At 36.6% G+C, this 18313-nt stretch overlaps 1 long non-coding RNA gene across 1 annotated transcript in view; it reads right to left on the reverse strand.

Annotated features, from left to right (window-relative positions):
• LOC121071500 overlaps positions 1-17891 on the reverse strand; it is a 39350-nt gene extending 21459 nt beyond the window's left edge. Inside the window, exons 1-2 of the long non-coding RNA XR_005820636.1 lie at positions 17595-17891; positions 15620-15653 (exon numbers count right to left, since the gene is read on the reverse strand). This is a non-coding gene — a long non-coding RNA (uncharacterized LOC121071500). The remainder of the gene's footprint in view (positions 1-15619; positions 15654-17594) is intronic.
• Between the last annotated feature and the right edge of the window lie 422 nt (positions 17892-18313).

Genomic DNA, 18313 nt, shown 5'->3' on the forward strand with positions numbered 1-18313 from the left:
TCTTTCTAATTATTCATGAAAGAAGAAACTGCTCCAACAGAAAAGCCTTCAAAGGTAATCTTGTGATGAGTGCACCAAAAGTATGAGTTTGATTCCTGCCACAGTAAGAGAGACTTCATGCTATATTTCTCATCTTTCAAGTGTTGTATTGCCTAGGAGGCAGGCAGGCAGAATTACCAATGCACTGAAGAGGCTGGTATCACTCTCCTTTATGAAAAAAAAATAGTCGCTTACCTACCTTTGAGAGCCACAGCTCAGAATGGTGGATTTCAGATCAAAGGAGTAAGCTTGAAATCTCACTATGTCTAGAAAGAGCTCTCTAGATTATGTCTAGAAAGAGGCTGCTCACTCTGCAGCCATTTCCTAATTACTGTTCTCAGCAAGCTGGCCTTTCTGCTAGGCAACTCATCAAGCCACATATCTTATAGGGAGTCAGATACCTTATTGAGATAGATGCATATTAGAAAGGTGCTAGAAAAATTCAGAGTTAACAAAGAGATCTTGAAGTCCTATTGGCAAGAGCCATTTTCAATCAGTTTGTCAGTGATGAAGTTCTCTAACTGAGTTAACATTTTTATCTTTGAAACATGTCAGAATCTATGCATATAAATCTCATATATCCCTAGATTTAAATAATTATTCCCTTTCTAAAAATCAGTGTTAGAAAATAAACGAGTTTTGAACAGTATCAGAGCCTTCTTATGAAGCTTAGGTCCAATTTTACTTACAATTCTGAACTACTGAACTTTTGCATGTTCAGATTCATTGAAATTCAAACCATACTCGTGGACGCACAATAGCCTCGCTTTAAAAGCACATTCATTCAAATGTGAAGTTTTTACATTCTTCAGTGACATATGAATTACATTTGGTACAAAATTCTCAAGGTCTTCCTAATCTAGTTCAGAAAGTGAACCATCTAGAAAACATTCCACACACACACATACAAAAAAAAAAGTTTTAGAATTTTCTGAAGAAGTTTTAGAACTTCTTCATTATTACCTACAGAAGAAAAATAACACTTTTTGAACAATTATTATTCATGGACCAAAAACTAACTCCTCTCAAAGTCAATATCCAGAAAGGAAGGATGTTATTTATGGTATAGTAGAGCAATTCTGAGTGCACTCTCAAATTCTGAGAAAATATATGAAGAAGAATTCCAGGTAAACTTTCTTTTTTACTTACCTTTTACTTTTTTTTTTTTTTAAGGTAAGCAGAAATCTGGGGGTTTGAGAAGAAAAAAATGTGAGGTTGATGAGTCTCATCTCTTTTTTAATAGATTTGAGAATCTTTGCTTTGTGTTTTGTTTTGTTTTTTCCAAAATGATTGAGTTTCCTCAACAAGTTTTGGTATTCAGAATATTTCAGCCCTCCAAATCTGAAACCTATTTGGAAGGGCTTGAACAAGTTCATTTCCTGTAGATCTGCAGAAGTTGTCTAATGATTCCTTCCCATAACTAGTCAGAAAAATAGCTTAAAATCATCTATAGAATTATCTTCAGGCCACCTGGACTTTCATCTGCTACTGGAGTTCATCCATTACGCTATCTACTTTAAAGACCGATATTTCAAAATTGTATTTTTTTAATGAAAAATAGAGGCAAATGGACATCCACCTAATCATGGCCAGGCCACTCTATTAGCACAAGAAACCCTAGAAAGTTGTCTGGCTTGATCAGTTGGCTCCAGGTGGCTGCAAAGGTGTGTTTGACTTCACATTCAGATGGTTTCATGTGCCAGTGCAAGGATCACCATCCTATATTCAAATAGCCCTTTCCTTCTCTGTTTTAATTTTGGCTGATTTAAACCTCAAAATTAAAATTTCATGCATTTATATACACATAATATAAGGAAACTGACAAAACATTGTATAATTCCTTATGTATTGCATGAAGAAAATACACCCTTTAAAAAGCAAGGCTTTTTAAAAACTAAATTTCACAAAAACAACATTCTGAGGAAGGAACTGACAACAAAAAAAAAAAAAACTAAAATCACTAAAAAAAACTACGAATCAAGCACTTTTCCTTCTAAGTTTAAAATCTGTATATAAAGAATGCTCTATTACAAGTGAAAAGGAAATCTGACAGAAGGATTCTTTCCCAAAGTCACAATCTCATTTCCCCCACAAACATTTTTCACTTAGAAAGACAGAAAAATGCATATTAATAATTATGACTGGAGAGAGTTAGAAGAGTATTCACATATTCTAGATTTGTCCTGGATGTCTGTCAGTATGTCATGTGATATGAGTCAACCTCTACAATAATTATAATGAGAAGGTACTTGAGAAAAGAAACCTTAGCATACACTTGACTTTACTTTTTTAGTACATAGAATAAGTCATTTATATATATATGTACATACGCAATTATACACATTTACATACAATAAACTAAAAAATATATTTCATCCCTGATTTTTTTGACTAGGTGGAAACAATTTTAATACGCAATAATATTTTCAAAAGGGCCCTGATTTCCAACATCCCATTATTACTTTGCAAATCAAATAAAGAAATCAGGTTCTAGACAAGGATTTAATCTTCCATGAAAAGTATCTCCTATTAACATTTTAAGACATCACTTAAAATTATAACAGAAAATCCAGTGCATATTCACTATCACAGACCATTATTTGAGCGAGACAAAGCATTCCCATCTAATTCACATCTTTAATTTTCTGAAAACTTTAGAAATTTCAAACTGTTCCTTCACAATGATAGCATAATTTGTTCACATATAAAAGAAAGAAGATTCTTTTGGGTTTCATAAATTGATCTGAAGTTTTGTCCCTATATTATCCATCTGTATGTATTTTTTTCAATATAAATTTGTTCACTCTTCCTGTCCAAATCATGCCAAAGATCAGAAGATCCATACATAAGATATAAAAGAAGAAATGCAACTAATATTAAACTGACATCCAGTTTATACTGAAAAAAAAAAAAAAAAAAAAAAAAAAACCTCTTTTCTCTGATGATGAAATAAAATTGGACTAATAATACACTGGTATTTTTTGCATCAGTGGGATCCCTCAGCAGCAGTGAAAGGAAGCAGGCATTATTGTCTAACTTCAGTTATATGAAAGAAGGAAGAAGACAGATTATTTAGAATGGATCCATAATGCTGGAATTAAAATGGGAAAAGTTAAGTTCCCACTTTAAGGAACAACATTCTGAATATGAGATTTTTTTCCTTTTTTTTTTTTTTTTTTTTTTTTTTTTAATGTGGCATACCCTACCAACAGAAATTAATCTTTATCCCATGAAACACTCTGGCCAAAATTGCTACTGACTCTCGTTGTCCGATGTTGAAGATAAGATTTTAAAGATGTTCATTTAAAGATGTACATTTCTTGAATTTGATCAGAAGGCTCATTATCTCATTTTTTCTTAGACTAGAGTTGTTCTTGGTACTTTTTCTATGAATCACTTTTGGTAAGAATGAGGTTCACAGTGGGGACAAGCACCCTCATTTGTAGGTGCTTGCTTTAACTCAGACTGAAGATTAGTCAGTATAATAATGACTTTGACTTTTCAGTAGCAGAATACTGCTTTCTGATTGAGAATTCCCATATATTTGTCTTCTACCCATCTGGGAACTAGAAGACAAGTGAGCAGTAGTGAAAGGGTTAGCTAGCCATTTGTTACTCAAACACATCTTCAGACCTTAGATCTCAAACACTGCAGGGAATAACCTTGGATGAGCAGAAACCTAAAGTGGCTCATTGTGCTGTGTCTTTTCTATCTTTACTGTCTCAGAATCTTGGAAACTATTTGCTAATTTAATTTGTTGTGATTAATACATTGTTCCAGTGTTTCCTGCTGTTATAGTCTGCAGGAGAATTTAGTTATAATGATGGCTAAACTCAACAGCAAATTTTAACAACAGGAATTATAGCACCATTATGCAGAAACGTCTAGCAAATTATGCAATTGTATCTACGACAATATAAATCTCAAATATATTAAAACTCTCTTTGTTTCGTTGAAGCTGCTAGCCTGGGTGCCAGCCAAAATGTAAAATTCACAAAGGCAATTTATTTTATTTTACTATTTTATTTTATCCTATGGGCTTTTCAGAAGACTGTTAGCTGAAGCTCTAGGTCTTTATTAGCTCTGTTGATAAAAAAAAAAAAATGTATTTGCTTACACAAACTGCATGCACATTGCAGGTTATAAGTAACATCCTAAATATGACTCAGATGTCTCAGAAATGTACTGCTAAGCATACATTCCAAAGCAATTTATAAGTGCATAAAATGTCAGGTTAGCAAATCTGAGGACATTCACAAAATGAGCAAAAGAAGTAGTAAATACTTATCAGGCATTGAATGAATATCAGGCATGAAAGGCACTTACCAAAAGGTACAAAGGTATTTTTGCTCTAACAAACTTTTATGAGAAATGCACATGACTGCAAAAGGGTAAGAAAAGAGTATGTGACTGTAATATGAGTACACTGCAAACACTTTATAGTGTTCTAAATCATTTGCTAGGCATGTGACGCATGTTGCAAATAACAAGAGACAAACTTCAAAAGCTTTTCCAGCCTTCCACATGCAAACCAACCAAGTCCTTAATCAACTTCCTTCTCTCTGTTTTCCCTAATTCCCTTAGCCTAAACTATTTAAGGCTTTGCTAATCCCTACAGCTTGAATTCACTGTTGTTGGTTTTATTCAATCTCAAATTCTCTTTATTGCACTGTTCCCCTTTTAGCTCCAGCACTCCTTTCATCTTTTCTAATATTCCTACTATAGGTCTTTAGCAGAGTCTGCAATGACTTTTCAGAGACTCATAGTGGCAGCTGTTGCAAAGTTATACTCCATGGGGTTCTCAGACTGCCATCCTCAAAATGCACTACATGTCCCAAAGAATGAAAGAATGCTTTCAGAGGATAAAAGAATAGCTGACGTCTTCTCATCAGATCCAATATGTCGGCTTTTTTTTCTTCTTCTACCTCATGTTTTATCACCATCTGCTGGCAGAACTTCGTAACACTGCTCTTAGACTTCCTGGATCCTCCAGGCCTCTCAACACTGAATCGGTTGAGAAACAGGGTTGATATGCAGTTGGTGGTCTTTCTTACTCATGGTACTTCTGCTGCAGGCATGCACCAGCAACATCACCTTCCAGAACAATCAATATCTAATTCTATATTGTATCTAATAATATCTATCTCCAGTGAGGACAAGTTCTCTTATTTTCAAAACAAAGCTGAATTAAATGAGTATAACCATAAACTGAACACCACAACCTTCACTCTCTCCTCCCAAAAGTTCCAGTTTTGAATTGCACATTTGATCACCTGCTGAACATGACCTGTTCGGGCTATGGTTTCCTCCTCCAGCCCAGACTTTACCAATTGCTAGTAGTATAGAAAATAGTGTATGCAGGGAAGTAAAAATAAGAAAGCCAGATGAAGGAATGCTGTTTGTAGGACAGGACACTTGTAACAGAAATAAAACATATTGTTGCAAGAAAAAAAAATATAAATAGGAAAGTTTTAAGTATAAAAATAACTTGATCTTGTTTTATGGGCCTGTGCCAGGCATGATGTACGTGTAGGCTACTCAAACTACACATATCAACAAAATGCTTTGTGGGTCTTTAATTTCAGATGGCTTTCCAATGCAGGGATCAAGGTAGGTTGCTAAATAGAGTTCACTTCTGTGGTAGCATTTTGACACAATGTTCTTGTGCTTGACGCAATTAGAAAATAGCAAGTACTACTGTTCTCCCGGTAGTTGAAATTTAAACTTCTGAAACTATTTCTTAACAAACATATGCATTAACTTTTGGGGAGGGGGAAACAGCTGATTTTACTGATTTCGTAAGTCATACATTACAATTATCTCCAAGGACTCATGGGCATGTCTGCACTCAAAATAAAAACAAACACATTCTTACAGAAGTGCCATGCTTCTAGAGTCTCTTGCAGAGACAATTATAAAGTACTATAAAAATTTATGGTAACAACTGTAATTTCTAATTTAGATTATAACTATTATAATTCATTATGAATATTATAAAAATGAAAAAGACGATTCAAATTCCTAAACAAAGACTCTTTTGCTTAAATTTATCAATTATCACTCAGTAGAAAAAAGGCTTAGACGAATGTAGTTTTGTTTGTATCCATGTCTCTGTTTTAAAAAACTTAAACTCACTGAAAATGAGTAGGGCTTGGCAACAGCTATACAAGCCATAACATTCTCGTTTCAAGAAACTTCATTTAACTCTATATACAGTGTGCTAGACACATTATAGCCTATCTATGGCTATAAAGATTTGGTTCATGTCCCAGAGAGTTTCTGCTCTCACTTGAAGACTTGATGAACTGAGTGATCAGAAGGAATACAGAATAAAGAAAACTGAGGTTTATACAATAGTATCTATATAGTTAACAATATGAATTTAGAATAATATTTATTATAAATTTGGAAGATGTATTTGGAAAGGAAACTCACACGATTCAACATGAAAATAGCTCCTAGTATTATAGCCTGTAAGTTGAATTCAAATTGAAAGTTATGCAAGGTCTTGATTAGATCAGAGACTTATTAAAATTGGAATCCTATTTTTTTCTTGACTCTTGCTGGATTATTGTTTTTCTCCAAAGAGGAGGTCATGTAATTATTGTACATGGCTTTTTACTGCTCCTTTGAGATTTCCAGGATATGAATAAATTAGTATTATTTAAAATTTCACATCATTGACACATTACTTCTGAAGAATCTAATCATCTCTTCACCCATTTTGAATTCTGTAATTTGTCTTTGTCTGTGCCTGTTTTCTTTAAATTACAAAAATCAGAATTATACTGCATTATCATCCTCTTATATTTTAAACAGAGGAAAATTAATACGTTTTTTGAAGTAAGAAAAAAGCAGCCTAATTTTTTTTGATGAATCCTGCACTTCCTGAAGACCTCTTACATTTAATGTAAAGACAGGAGAAAAAATAAAAAATAAAAAATGAAAGACCCAACAAGAAAGTATAATTTTATATATTGTTGAAAAGTAAAGGTCAAGAAAGGTCAAGAAAGGCAAGATCACAATCTGCAAATATTTTCAAGCTTTTCAGAATGAATGAAGGAAAGGAATTCCATCTCTGGATGGAATTCTGCGGTCTACTCATGAGGTCAGACTAAGAGATCATCACAATACCCTTCTTGCCTTAAACCTGTAAATCACGTTATCCAAAGATGACAAAAAAGACATCTGTACCTAAGGAAAAAAATGTTTAACTGAGATATTAAAAAAATATTCTTAACAATAAAAGTCCAGATATCCTTGTTTTTAATGATCCCTAGCCCCCCTTCTTACTTTTGTTCATGGAGAAAATAGAAATATCCAGAAGTACTACTGTCAGTCAACAATAGGAATAACATAGAATCTGATGATGTCCCAAGACCTAGAAAAAATTACAGCAACTCCCTCTTATGCCAGAGAGAGATTTGTTATGCCACATGCACCTTGTCATCTCTATGCTATACTACTATCATTTTTCAAGAATCTCGATCAGTTCTGAGATCCTATGGGAGGTCTGTAACAACAAGGAATATATCTGGGCATACTTCATCCACAGTACTATCCTTGTTTTTTTAAATTATTTTATAACTTTGGTATCACTAATCAAAAACAAATGTCTACAACAGCATTTTAAGTGTGAACTGCTAAGCATTTAAGTTGCAAACTTCTGTACTCTTTTCCATACCTATTTCTTCCTACTTAAATTTGAGCTGAAAGTAGCTGCATGTCACAACTTCACCAACTTAGAACTAAGAAGTCAAACAAAAGGTTAGATTAAGAGGTTAGCAAGTATGATATATGAGTAAATTCTGCAGAATGCAAAGGTCAGACCAGATGACCCAAAGGACTTTTTTCTCTGTTTCTAATCCCTCTGATTCACTGTCCTGCTGTTCTTTCAAAGACACTTCAGTGATTCTTACTTCTTTGCCTTCTTACATGTAACCCAAAGGGACGATACGTTTCAGATAATAAACCAAAGGGCAGATTTACAAAAGTTTACCAGCCAAAAAAGGCAAATGTGTGTGACATTTACCCAAAAAAGTATCTAATTGAATACTATCAAGAATCTTCATTTTAATGTCTACAAATAGCCTTATAAATCCAGAACCCAAAAGATGTATATTTCATTGTGTGAAGACCTGAGCCACTCTGGATGGTTTTCAGGTAAAATAGTGAAAATCAAATTTATGTGTGCATGCATATATATATAAATACTTTTGTTTTGAGGAAATGGCAATATAGTGAGATTACATAAATAATAGCTGTGCTTGAATTATTATTTCAACTCATGGATATAGCAGTGACAGTTAAGCAAGGAAACAAAAATTTACTCTCATGCAGATAACACACTTCACAATACCCACAACACAGTCTAACACAACACTTAGCAGTTAGTTGAAAGAGAAGAGAGAGGTGGGTTTGAGAGGCATGAAAAGGAATTCCAAAACACAATGCAGCCATACAATGTAACATATGAGTATGTTTCCTTCATCCTGAGATATACTGGTGTAGTACAGAATGCACCTACACATTTTTAAGTATTGTGGACCTTCGCCATTTTATTGTCTCTGACTTAGAGGCCTACCTGGAGTCATCTTTTTAGCTTTGTTTGAGCATTTCATATATGAAGCAGAGCAATATTTAGAGACAGATCCATACCTGCTCACTTTCAGCAGAGTGATCTTATATTTATAAAGACACTTTTTAAAGGCTTGTTTTCAAGTTTCATAAAAAATAATAATAAAATTTTAAAAATATGTTCTCTACCCTTTATAGTTTCTTCTTAGTACAGTCTGCATTTGCCCTTTCCTGTACTGCCCTCACCAACTGCTGCTACCCTTTCCCCTCAAAAGAGCTTAATGGATGAATTTTTGCCTGAGGAACTTGTATGTGCTTCCCTTTGGGTAACCTGCAATGTTGTAGACAGAGAGCTTGTTCAGAGGGGAAGGATGGGTCCATTGCTTCTATGAGCCCTGGGGAAAAGTCTTATGACCGTATTTCTCACCTTCCACAGAAACACTCAACTTGTAGATTATGGAGTTCACCTTTGAGAAAACACAGATAGTCCCCTACTCCTCATTACTGAAGCTGTGCCAGAAGCAGATAAAAATGTATGATGGTGGTAGAAAAAAAAAAAAAGAGGAAGACAGAATGCATGTTTCTGCAGTGTAATATAGGTACATTTTCAGTGCAAAATAAAACAGCTGTGCTGGGAGCAAGAATCAGAATTAAGGTCTCCCTGGTCCAGCATAGGCAAGCTTATAGAGCCATGAGTCTCCCTTCCTTGCTTTCCACTCCAACTTTCTTTTCTCATAGTGCAAAGATAACATATGACCTCATTATCCTTCCCTACAGGTCCTGATCTGAGAGCAAGTAAACTGATCATGAGGACCAGACTTTATGAGGACAAATTAAAAATCAGAATACTGCCAGATCAAAACAAGAATCACTTCATTCACACAGATACCTGTGAATATCCACTGCAAATTAAACTGCACAGAATTACTGGTCATTGCAGATGATCTTTATTTCCCCAAGTGGAAGATTCCAGCTTTATTTCTAATATTTTCCCTTGTGATTGGGTAGTCATAGACTTCATCTCCCATACATGCTGTGAATGTCTCTTCCCCATCACTGAACAGGAAAACACCATCCAGTTGTCCTGTGGAGTGTGAACGCGCTGTGTGAAGACATTTTTTATCATTGTCATCCTGCCACAACACTATTTCCTGTATTTTTTAAGTTCTGAGTGCAACAGGTCATAAGTTGTACAGTCTTCTGTCAGAAAGTTGCTTTAAACAAATCAAATAAAAAGACTGCAGCCCCAACATTAGGGGATATCAGAGCAAGGAATCTGCCCAGTGCCACCTGTTCTATCATCATGCAGTTTTGTAATGCATTATTCTCATGGCTGGTAGCAAGCTATAAGATTTGTACTGAATTTTCAAGGCCTTAGGGCTGAAGTTTGCAAGGCCTGCTTTGTCTGAACTTCCTTGACTTGCCAGCAACTTCATTTTACTTGGTTTAGCTGTAACAGCAATTTTTTTTAGTTGTTGAGATGTCTGTGGGTAATTTTTTACTTTTGTTTATATTTGCCTAGTATCACCATAGTTTTTACAAGCCTAGCATAATAATGTAGTGTAGAAAATACAAGCCTAATATGTAAATAGGGGTCCTAAGTGCTGAAGAGGTAGGTTTAGATACAGAGGAATACAGGCACAGGATGATAAAAGATGGGGCACAGACTGGCACTGGAGGCCCCACAACTGTAAACAACACCTCAACAGTCCATTAAGAAATGCAGACCTGGAGATGGCCAAAACTGAGCTTAGTGGTAACACAAAGAACAAAGAAATACTATCTGAAGTATGTAAAATGCACCATATGTAGCAAATTTTGATGCAACACTGACCTTTGGACCAAAAAAAAAAAAAAAGAGCAAGAGGTAAAAGCGTGTTAGCAAGCATATAGAAAGAACCCCATGTGGATCCTAGAGCAAAGAAATCAACGCAAGTATCATATTTCTTTCAATGAAGGGCTATGGTGCTGACAACTTATTACAACACACCCAACCAGAATGAAAATGCTGACATTAGGACCCAGAGGAGCAGAGAAAAGGTGAGTATAATATCAGGATAAGGGCTAGAAACTGACTACATGTATAACAGCAATTTGTACTTTCTTATTATTCCTTCCTTTTCTGTAATAATTAGTTCTTAATAACTATTAGACTCATAAATTTCAGTTATCTAACAAAAAATATTTGGATATATACATGTAAGCATATGTATACCTTAGGTGAACTTTCTCGTTGCCTATGAAAGAAGATTTTGAGAATAATGTGATGGTTTCTGAGAGTTCGGTTCTCACTGGAAGCAGTGCTGCTGATTACACTAGGTCTCTGCTGGTAAAGGACTTAAAAGGAATATGAGTAAAAACAAGGAAAAAACAAATTCAGAATAATTTCCTTCTGGGTACAAAGTATGGATGATAACTAAAATTCAGGAACAGCTTCCTAACACTACTGAATTTGCATGGTAGCTATTACCTGCTATACTTCATTAAAATCTTTTCATCCTCCTTTCAGCAGATATTTAAGCTTAAAAAAAATCTGCAGTAAAGCAATGCTACCTAACCAATTTAGCTTATTTTGCTGCACCAAAATATCCCTAACTGAATGGTAATCCCATAAAACATGTTTTTGATACAGAACCAAGAGGAACTGCAGGTCTGAGAATTCTTCTACAAATGTCAATGATAACATAGTTGGAAATACTTTGTTCCAGACCTAATGTTCTAGCAAAGAAAATCCCACCAAAACTACTCTGGTAACATTTATGTCGCAGCATGCATGGCAGGGTTGATGGAATGAAACAATCCATGGACTAGTTTTATCCTGCTGGGCAAATTTTTATCGCTGTGTGCTGAAATCCAAAAATGATTAGCATACCAGAAAGACATGCAGTGCCATCCCTAGTTCTTTGTCAGAAAAGAGAAGCTTTGTTTTTGGTAGCATTTCAAAAATTTGGAAACAAGGACAGCTGATGGAAACCTTTGCAGCTGCTAGGTCCAGTGTCAGCCTTGAGACCAGTATGGGAGCCCTGGCATTCTCTGTCCCTGATTACCAGAAGGGGAAAAAAGAACACAGACTACTGTTTTTAAAAGATTCACAATTGCAGAAGAAAATAAGACAAACTTTTTCTTTTTTTAATCTTTGCACCTTCTGTAGTTATTTGCATGAACATAATGTGGTGTAAAATCACCCCAACAGCTGAGGAAAAAGAATTTTGAATTATATTCTTGTTTGCTGACTTTGAATAAAATAAAAGTAGGTAACTGTCTATGGAGATGAGGTCAAATATTTCAAAAAACGCGTGCATTCAGAAAGACATTGAGGTGCTACCTATAACTTTTAGCCTTTAACCCAGGCCTTAAAGGTGTGCAGGTTCCCCATATAACCAGTGAAACAAACAAACAAACAAAAAACAAGTGCTTCTAAAGAGTGATTGGGAACATTTAAGTAAAACCTAGCTGCTGCCTTTCATGGGCACCTTTGATTAACCACTTAGATGTACCCTGTCCTTCACCAAGGAGAAGTGCAACTGAGGTGCTGAGTGTAGGCACCTGAACAGGCTTCTGCTGTAGGCACTGAAAACGCTTCTCTCCCTCTGCCACTATAGTGTAAACATGCACTTAGCCCACTGAGAAGAAGAAATTGCATGTAGCATTTCTACTTTTTTTGTCCTTTAATCATGTATGCTAGAGAAGGAAAATGTTTATATATTCCCATTTGATATTATTTAATGAACTTTTAGCTGTTTCAAGCAGTGGATGCGTATTATTTCTTCGGGAAGTTGCTTTACAACATAAATGTTCTTGCAGCAAGGATTTTTATCTGAGTTTTCCTTATTTAGTGTAATTGCAAAAGATAGTCTTTTCTATCACGAAAAACAATTCCAGCAATTTCTGTTGTGCTTGTAATTGAGCCCACATTTCCCAAAACATATTTGCATGTACTCAACCACTTGTAGAAGTTATCATGTCAAAAATTCGTTTTTATAATCTTTTCTCATAAATCAGTGCCTTCTACATACATACATACATACATACAGTGCCTTCTACAATAAACATGCTTATTTATTTTCTTTTCACCTCTCCTAATATAAGAGGTTTTTCTTCTACTATGGCATGTCCATCATTTATCATTCACTCAGAACAGTGTTGCTTATGAGCACTGCTTGGATTCTTCTCCCTTTTCTTCTCTTTTAGAAGAAAAATTGACCTATAAAATGGAGTACCTGTAAGTTGGAATAGGCTACGCATGCCTTAGTGTCTGGTTATAGTCGAGGTTTCTCACAAAGCTTTTGTGTCCTACCTCTCATAGATCATACCACAACTGCATCATCAGATAAAAATCCTTTCATTAGGGTGAAACAAAGTGCAAGAATCTGTCTTGCCCCCAATACTCATATTAGGGCACCTCTCCTTAACTTAGCTATTTTGAGCTACATGTTCACATGGACCTCCAGGTCTCCTGCTCCACACTGAGAGCACTGGTTATCTCCCAAACATTCAGGTTTTGCATAGCTAGCATAGTAGTTCTCTACTCATCTTTTATCCTACAGGACACCGGACAGATCTGGTTTGCAGTTAATTCCTCTCCCTAATGAATGTTACTCGTAAAGGTATGTTCTGTGCTACTCAGCTAACTACTAGCATGTAACATAAAGGGTGCATCAGGAATGCAATCCACTATCAGAGGCCAGCAGAGGGAAAGCAGTGCAAGAATTGCATTTAAGGATAGTACAGAAAATCCTGCATTCACAGTAAAACCTTCCTATATTGTTACCAGTGTCACTATATCTAGGATATTAATTTAGCCTTCTTTTTCATCATTCCATCATCATGTTATAGATGATCAAATGTCTGCAGTATGATACTGCATGAAATGATGCAAACTCATTTAAAGCAGCATGGTGAGATTACTGACACAATTATTTCCACCACAGGATAGGAATATTCCTTTTTCTGCTATTAATATTTGCTTTAGAAAAATATCCAGGTCCTTTATCAGTTCACAGTTTTCACATAACTGAAATTAGCAGCATTAATCTTCTGTTCTGCAATAATAAAAAAAAAAAAAAAACATAAAAATTACACAGTGATAGCTTTAATACCATCCATTTTCCATTTCAAATGCTAAACTAGACTCTCACATTGCTGCTTGGACACATTACTCTAGCATGGCAGATTCGTCACTATAGCAGGTAAATGCTTTTCTTTTGTGTCTTGACTCCTTTTTAAGTCAGCTGAAGATCACGTTATTTCTTCTGATTTTAAACACTGGGGGAAAAAAATGTGGGGTGCAGAGAAAACAGCCATTTTCTTTTTTCTAAAGAGTGCATTAAAAGATTAGCAGCACACAGGAGGAAAAGCACAACAATGCTGTAAAATAACTCTCTGTCTTCTACTTAAAAATGAAAAAGATTAGCACAAATTCATACCATTAGGTTAGGTTCCTTTTTACAGATCCAGCTAACTGGGATTTGCATAAAGCAGAACTTCAGCTGTGCTTTTCCAGATTCTGACATTCTGAGCCTAACAAAGGCTGCCTACGATTTTCAGGTCGTTTTGACCTTCAAGTAAACTGTAATAAGCAAAGGGAAGATGCACACAAGAGCCCCTGCATTAAAACCCTGCTCTTCTGTGACAGACGGAGATTGCCATCTACTGGTCTCTGGCCTCTACCTAAAGTCAGGCAAAGGGGATTTCAGTGAGGACCCCTGCAGTTGCTCTTTCCTTAAAGCAAAGGATATTTTTCTTCAGCCCGCTCTTCATAAGCATATTCAAAGCATACATTTGCATAAATAAGCATTTATTTGAAAACGAAGCCAAACTATTTGGTCACCTGTTGCAGTCTAGCTGTGCAGGGAGTTGCTGTGATAGATGTTAAGTGGCATCTGCATAATGCAAAGTTCTGCCATTTCAGGGATAAGGATAAATGACAATGGAATAATATTATAGAGATTCTGACACACGTATGGACCACATCATACAACTCCACCAAAATGCGATTCTTCTGAACGGCAAGATAGTGGGCTTTTTGTCAGAGAACTGGCTGGGAAGCAGGACTGCGCAGACAGCCTGAGGATGTCCTATGTCTGCATGGCAGAGCATGAACGCCTTGCATGTTTCTGCATCTCTTTGGCATTCTTGCTGCAGCAGTGCAGCTTTTGACAACTGGTGGACTGAATGCCACAGAGTGTTCGGCCCCACCACTGCAGCTGCCGGGTAACCTCCCATTCTCACGCAGTGATGCATAAAACACCTATTACATCAGGCTCCAGTGTGAGATATTCCTACTCATGACTGCTCGGCTCACCCTTCATTTGGGCATAGTGTCTTCCTAGTCATGCTGACAGAAAGGCAAGGATGCCTGTTCCCTGTCTAAGAGGTTAAATTGTCCGTGTAAATGAGGATAGTGCTAAAACACTGCACTGCAAACAGAAGCAGCTGACACAGGCACATACTCTATCCTGCCAGCTCTGGGCAGAGCCCCTGACGTCCTGCCAGGCAGACAGTGAGTACAGCACCACTGAAATTGCCATGCGTCTGTTGGCCACAGGATATTTTTCAGAGCCCTGGGTGTGAGCTGTGCAGCAGTGCCATGGCCCTACTTCCCTCCCTGCAGAACCACGCAGCCCTGCACAGGCACATACAAACACACAGGCCACTCAGCACTGATGCATCATGCTTTTCTAGCTGTTGATTGTATAGCCCAATAGAAAAAAAAAAGGCTTGAGACAGCATAGAAGGATTTAAACAGGAATATAGGAGTCATGTTGATACAGATGGCCATGCTGGAATCATGGAAAAAAATATTTTGCTTGATAAGAGCCTGAGCAAGGGAGCATGGCATGTGAATAGCTATACCCACACAGCATCAGTAGAGCATTTTCTGCAGTACTGCCAATAATTACACACATCTGAAAACACCTGATACTCAGGAAAAACTCATTACCCTAAGGTGCCTGCAAGCTGAATGCACAGCCCCTGCCATCCAGCCTGCCTTCCCACTTACCTCTGGTTTCTGTGAAGAAGCTGCAGGACAGACTCTGAGAACTGAAAAGCAGAAATTATTTCTTTACCATTCTGGTCATTAATTTGGATACATGGCAGTTAACCACTCAGTGCAGCACTCCTTGCATTACATTGCAGTTTCATAGGAGAATAAGCCTAAAATATCAATACCCATTAGTGCATGTTTGCACACACGTGCATCTGCACAGCTTGAAATTTCTGGTTTGGTATTTGTTTTCTAACTGGAACAGTGTCTTTGATGAGAGCAGACTCTCTAGAAGCAGTCGTTTCTTTGCAAAAGTTGCAGGGAATGTTTCATTAATATGAAAAGTGCTATGAGTAACTATTTTCCTTATTCTTCAACCACTGAGGAAAAAAATCTGAGGAACTGTAATCCTGTTTTAAATGAAATTTCAATTCATCCTCTATTATGGCTATGCAGCCTTCTCTTCTTTAATATATTGTTCAAAATTCTTAATGCTACAGTGCACTGGAACTCATGTTTTCAGTCATTTCTCCATCACTATTCTACCTCTTTCCTAATCAGTATGCTGGATGACTACATATTTAGTACATATTTCTTAGACTGATTCTTTCCTCCCAGATGAATTGTTTAACATTTTTCTACGTTAAACTGCATTTGCTAGCTGGTAGTTCACTTACTTAAATGACCCAGGATCCTCTGTGGTTTTGTTTGGTTTCTATCACCTGTTTTATTTCTTTCAAAGTAAATAAATAAATAAATATAGTAAAAGCAACAATAAATATTATAAAATTAAGTTTTTAAAAAGCTTTTCTACTGATTCTCTTTATTATCCATTCTTTTCCCTAGAAAAAAATCAGAATGCTGTTTGTCAGCAGTGGTGTAAATGAATAGTTTGAATTTAACTTGTATGTAATAATTTCAGAGACAATTCTGAAGTAACATGGCTATAAATTAGTAGTGAGTGAATGTATATCTCTTGGTTTTGTAAGCATTCATTTGCAAACTATAAATAAAGAATAGGATCATCAAGGACTCATCCTTATGCAAATGATATGTTTAGTTTTTGAACTTGCTTACCAGAACAATGTAGCATTATTTTATAAATGTGCATCTGACCAGAACTTACATATTACAGTGCAATACTTTTGTGACCAAACAGATACAGACATGATAAATCTGAGTCCTGCCCTATATTGATCCTATATGGGGTATCTAAAACATTCTTTCACAGACATTTTTATTCTACAGGAAAATAATTTTTATTGTGGCACCTATTACCTGATTAGGCTGAGATTTTTATTAACCCACCTAATGCACTGCTCCTGTGTCTGACTTTGCAGCAGCGTAAGCCTTATTTCTACTACCCTCACAATATATAACCATGAGGAAGCTTTATTTTGTTTAGAATTTATTGAAGGGCAGAAATAGATAAAATTCACTCTCTAGCAATTGCACAACAAATTAAGTAATTGCATTAAGGAACATAATGGGGAATACAGCTCTACCAGCCAGCCCAAGACCCTTACTGTCCTACTTTCAAATGGCCTTCCAATTTTGTCCTCACCTGACTGTACTGCAGACTTTTCTCCAGGTGGGTGATATTCACTTCTGTGCACCAAAAGGATTATTGGCCTTCTTAAGACTTAATGCAGACATTGCACATGCACTATTCTGGTCTTCCCCATACCTCTTGAAAGCCTGAAGAGTGTTTTAATGACCCAGTTTCCTTCACATCTTTACAAAGGTGCCTGGCTTTCTTTGACTCTTGCTGTTTTCATTTCTTATCACAAAGCTTTCCCTATGGACACGGTATCACTAGCAAGCACTGCAAGACAGAGCAGGCTGTAACTTCTTACCTTCATGCTCCCTGCTTTAATCAGAATGGCATTTACATAAACCCCTCCCACCAGAATTTATCCTCCCTTCCCAAAGCTGATTCTATAGGCTGAATCACCCTGAATGCAGCGCCAGGTGTCTCGCATCCCCTTACCTTCTGTGCAGTCTTACAGAAAGCTCATCCCTGGTATGAATCCATGTCACTTTATTACTCAGTGTAATCAGCAGGGACCCCACTCTGCACACAAGTCCATATATGATGCTTCCTGTATGACCCTTCCTTTTTGCAGCTGCCCAGTAGCTGAGCAGAGTCTTGGTCACTGTTCAGAAGCTCCATTTCTCAGTTTATGCTTGTTCTGCAGTGATGGTACTGGATGCCCCTCTACACTGCAGCTCCTGTTACTGCAGTATCTACTGCAATATTTACCAGCTTTATCCCCATGCTTTTCTATGACTGGAAAATAAAAGGGGAAGAATGGGAGCACAAAGAGAAATAACAATGGTGCCACGCAGAGGTCTCTAGCAGAACACAACAGGGGTCCAGGTGTCCAGCATTTTAAATCAGCACCCATCTCACTTCTTTCTATTTCTCGGCAGTGTCTGCAGCACAAATCACTTAGTTCTACAAAGGACATACAAGGATTTAAAAAAAAAAAAAAAAAAAGGAAAATATAATATTCACCTCTATGTGAATGGCATGGAGATTAGGGGCTGCCTTGCTTCTGAAGGGACAGAGTTTCAGCTGGTATAAACTGGCCTGATTTTATTGACATCAGTGAAGCTGCATTATTTACACCAGCTTAGGATCTAGCTCAGAGGCTTCAACAACTGAACATTTCCAGCCAAATAAAAAGAAGGCTGCCAGGAGACTTG

Source organism: Cygnus olor, chromosome 5 (genome assembly GCF_009769625.2).
Source record: "Cygnus olor isolate bCygOlo1 chromosome 5, bCygOlo1.pri.v2, whole genome shotgun sequence".
Classification (NCBI taxonomy): domain Eukaryota; kingdom Metazoa; phylum Chordata; class Aves; order Anseriformes; family Anatidae; genus Cygnus; species Cygnus olor.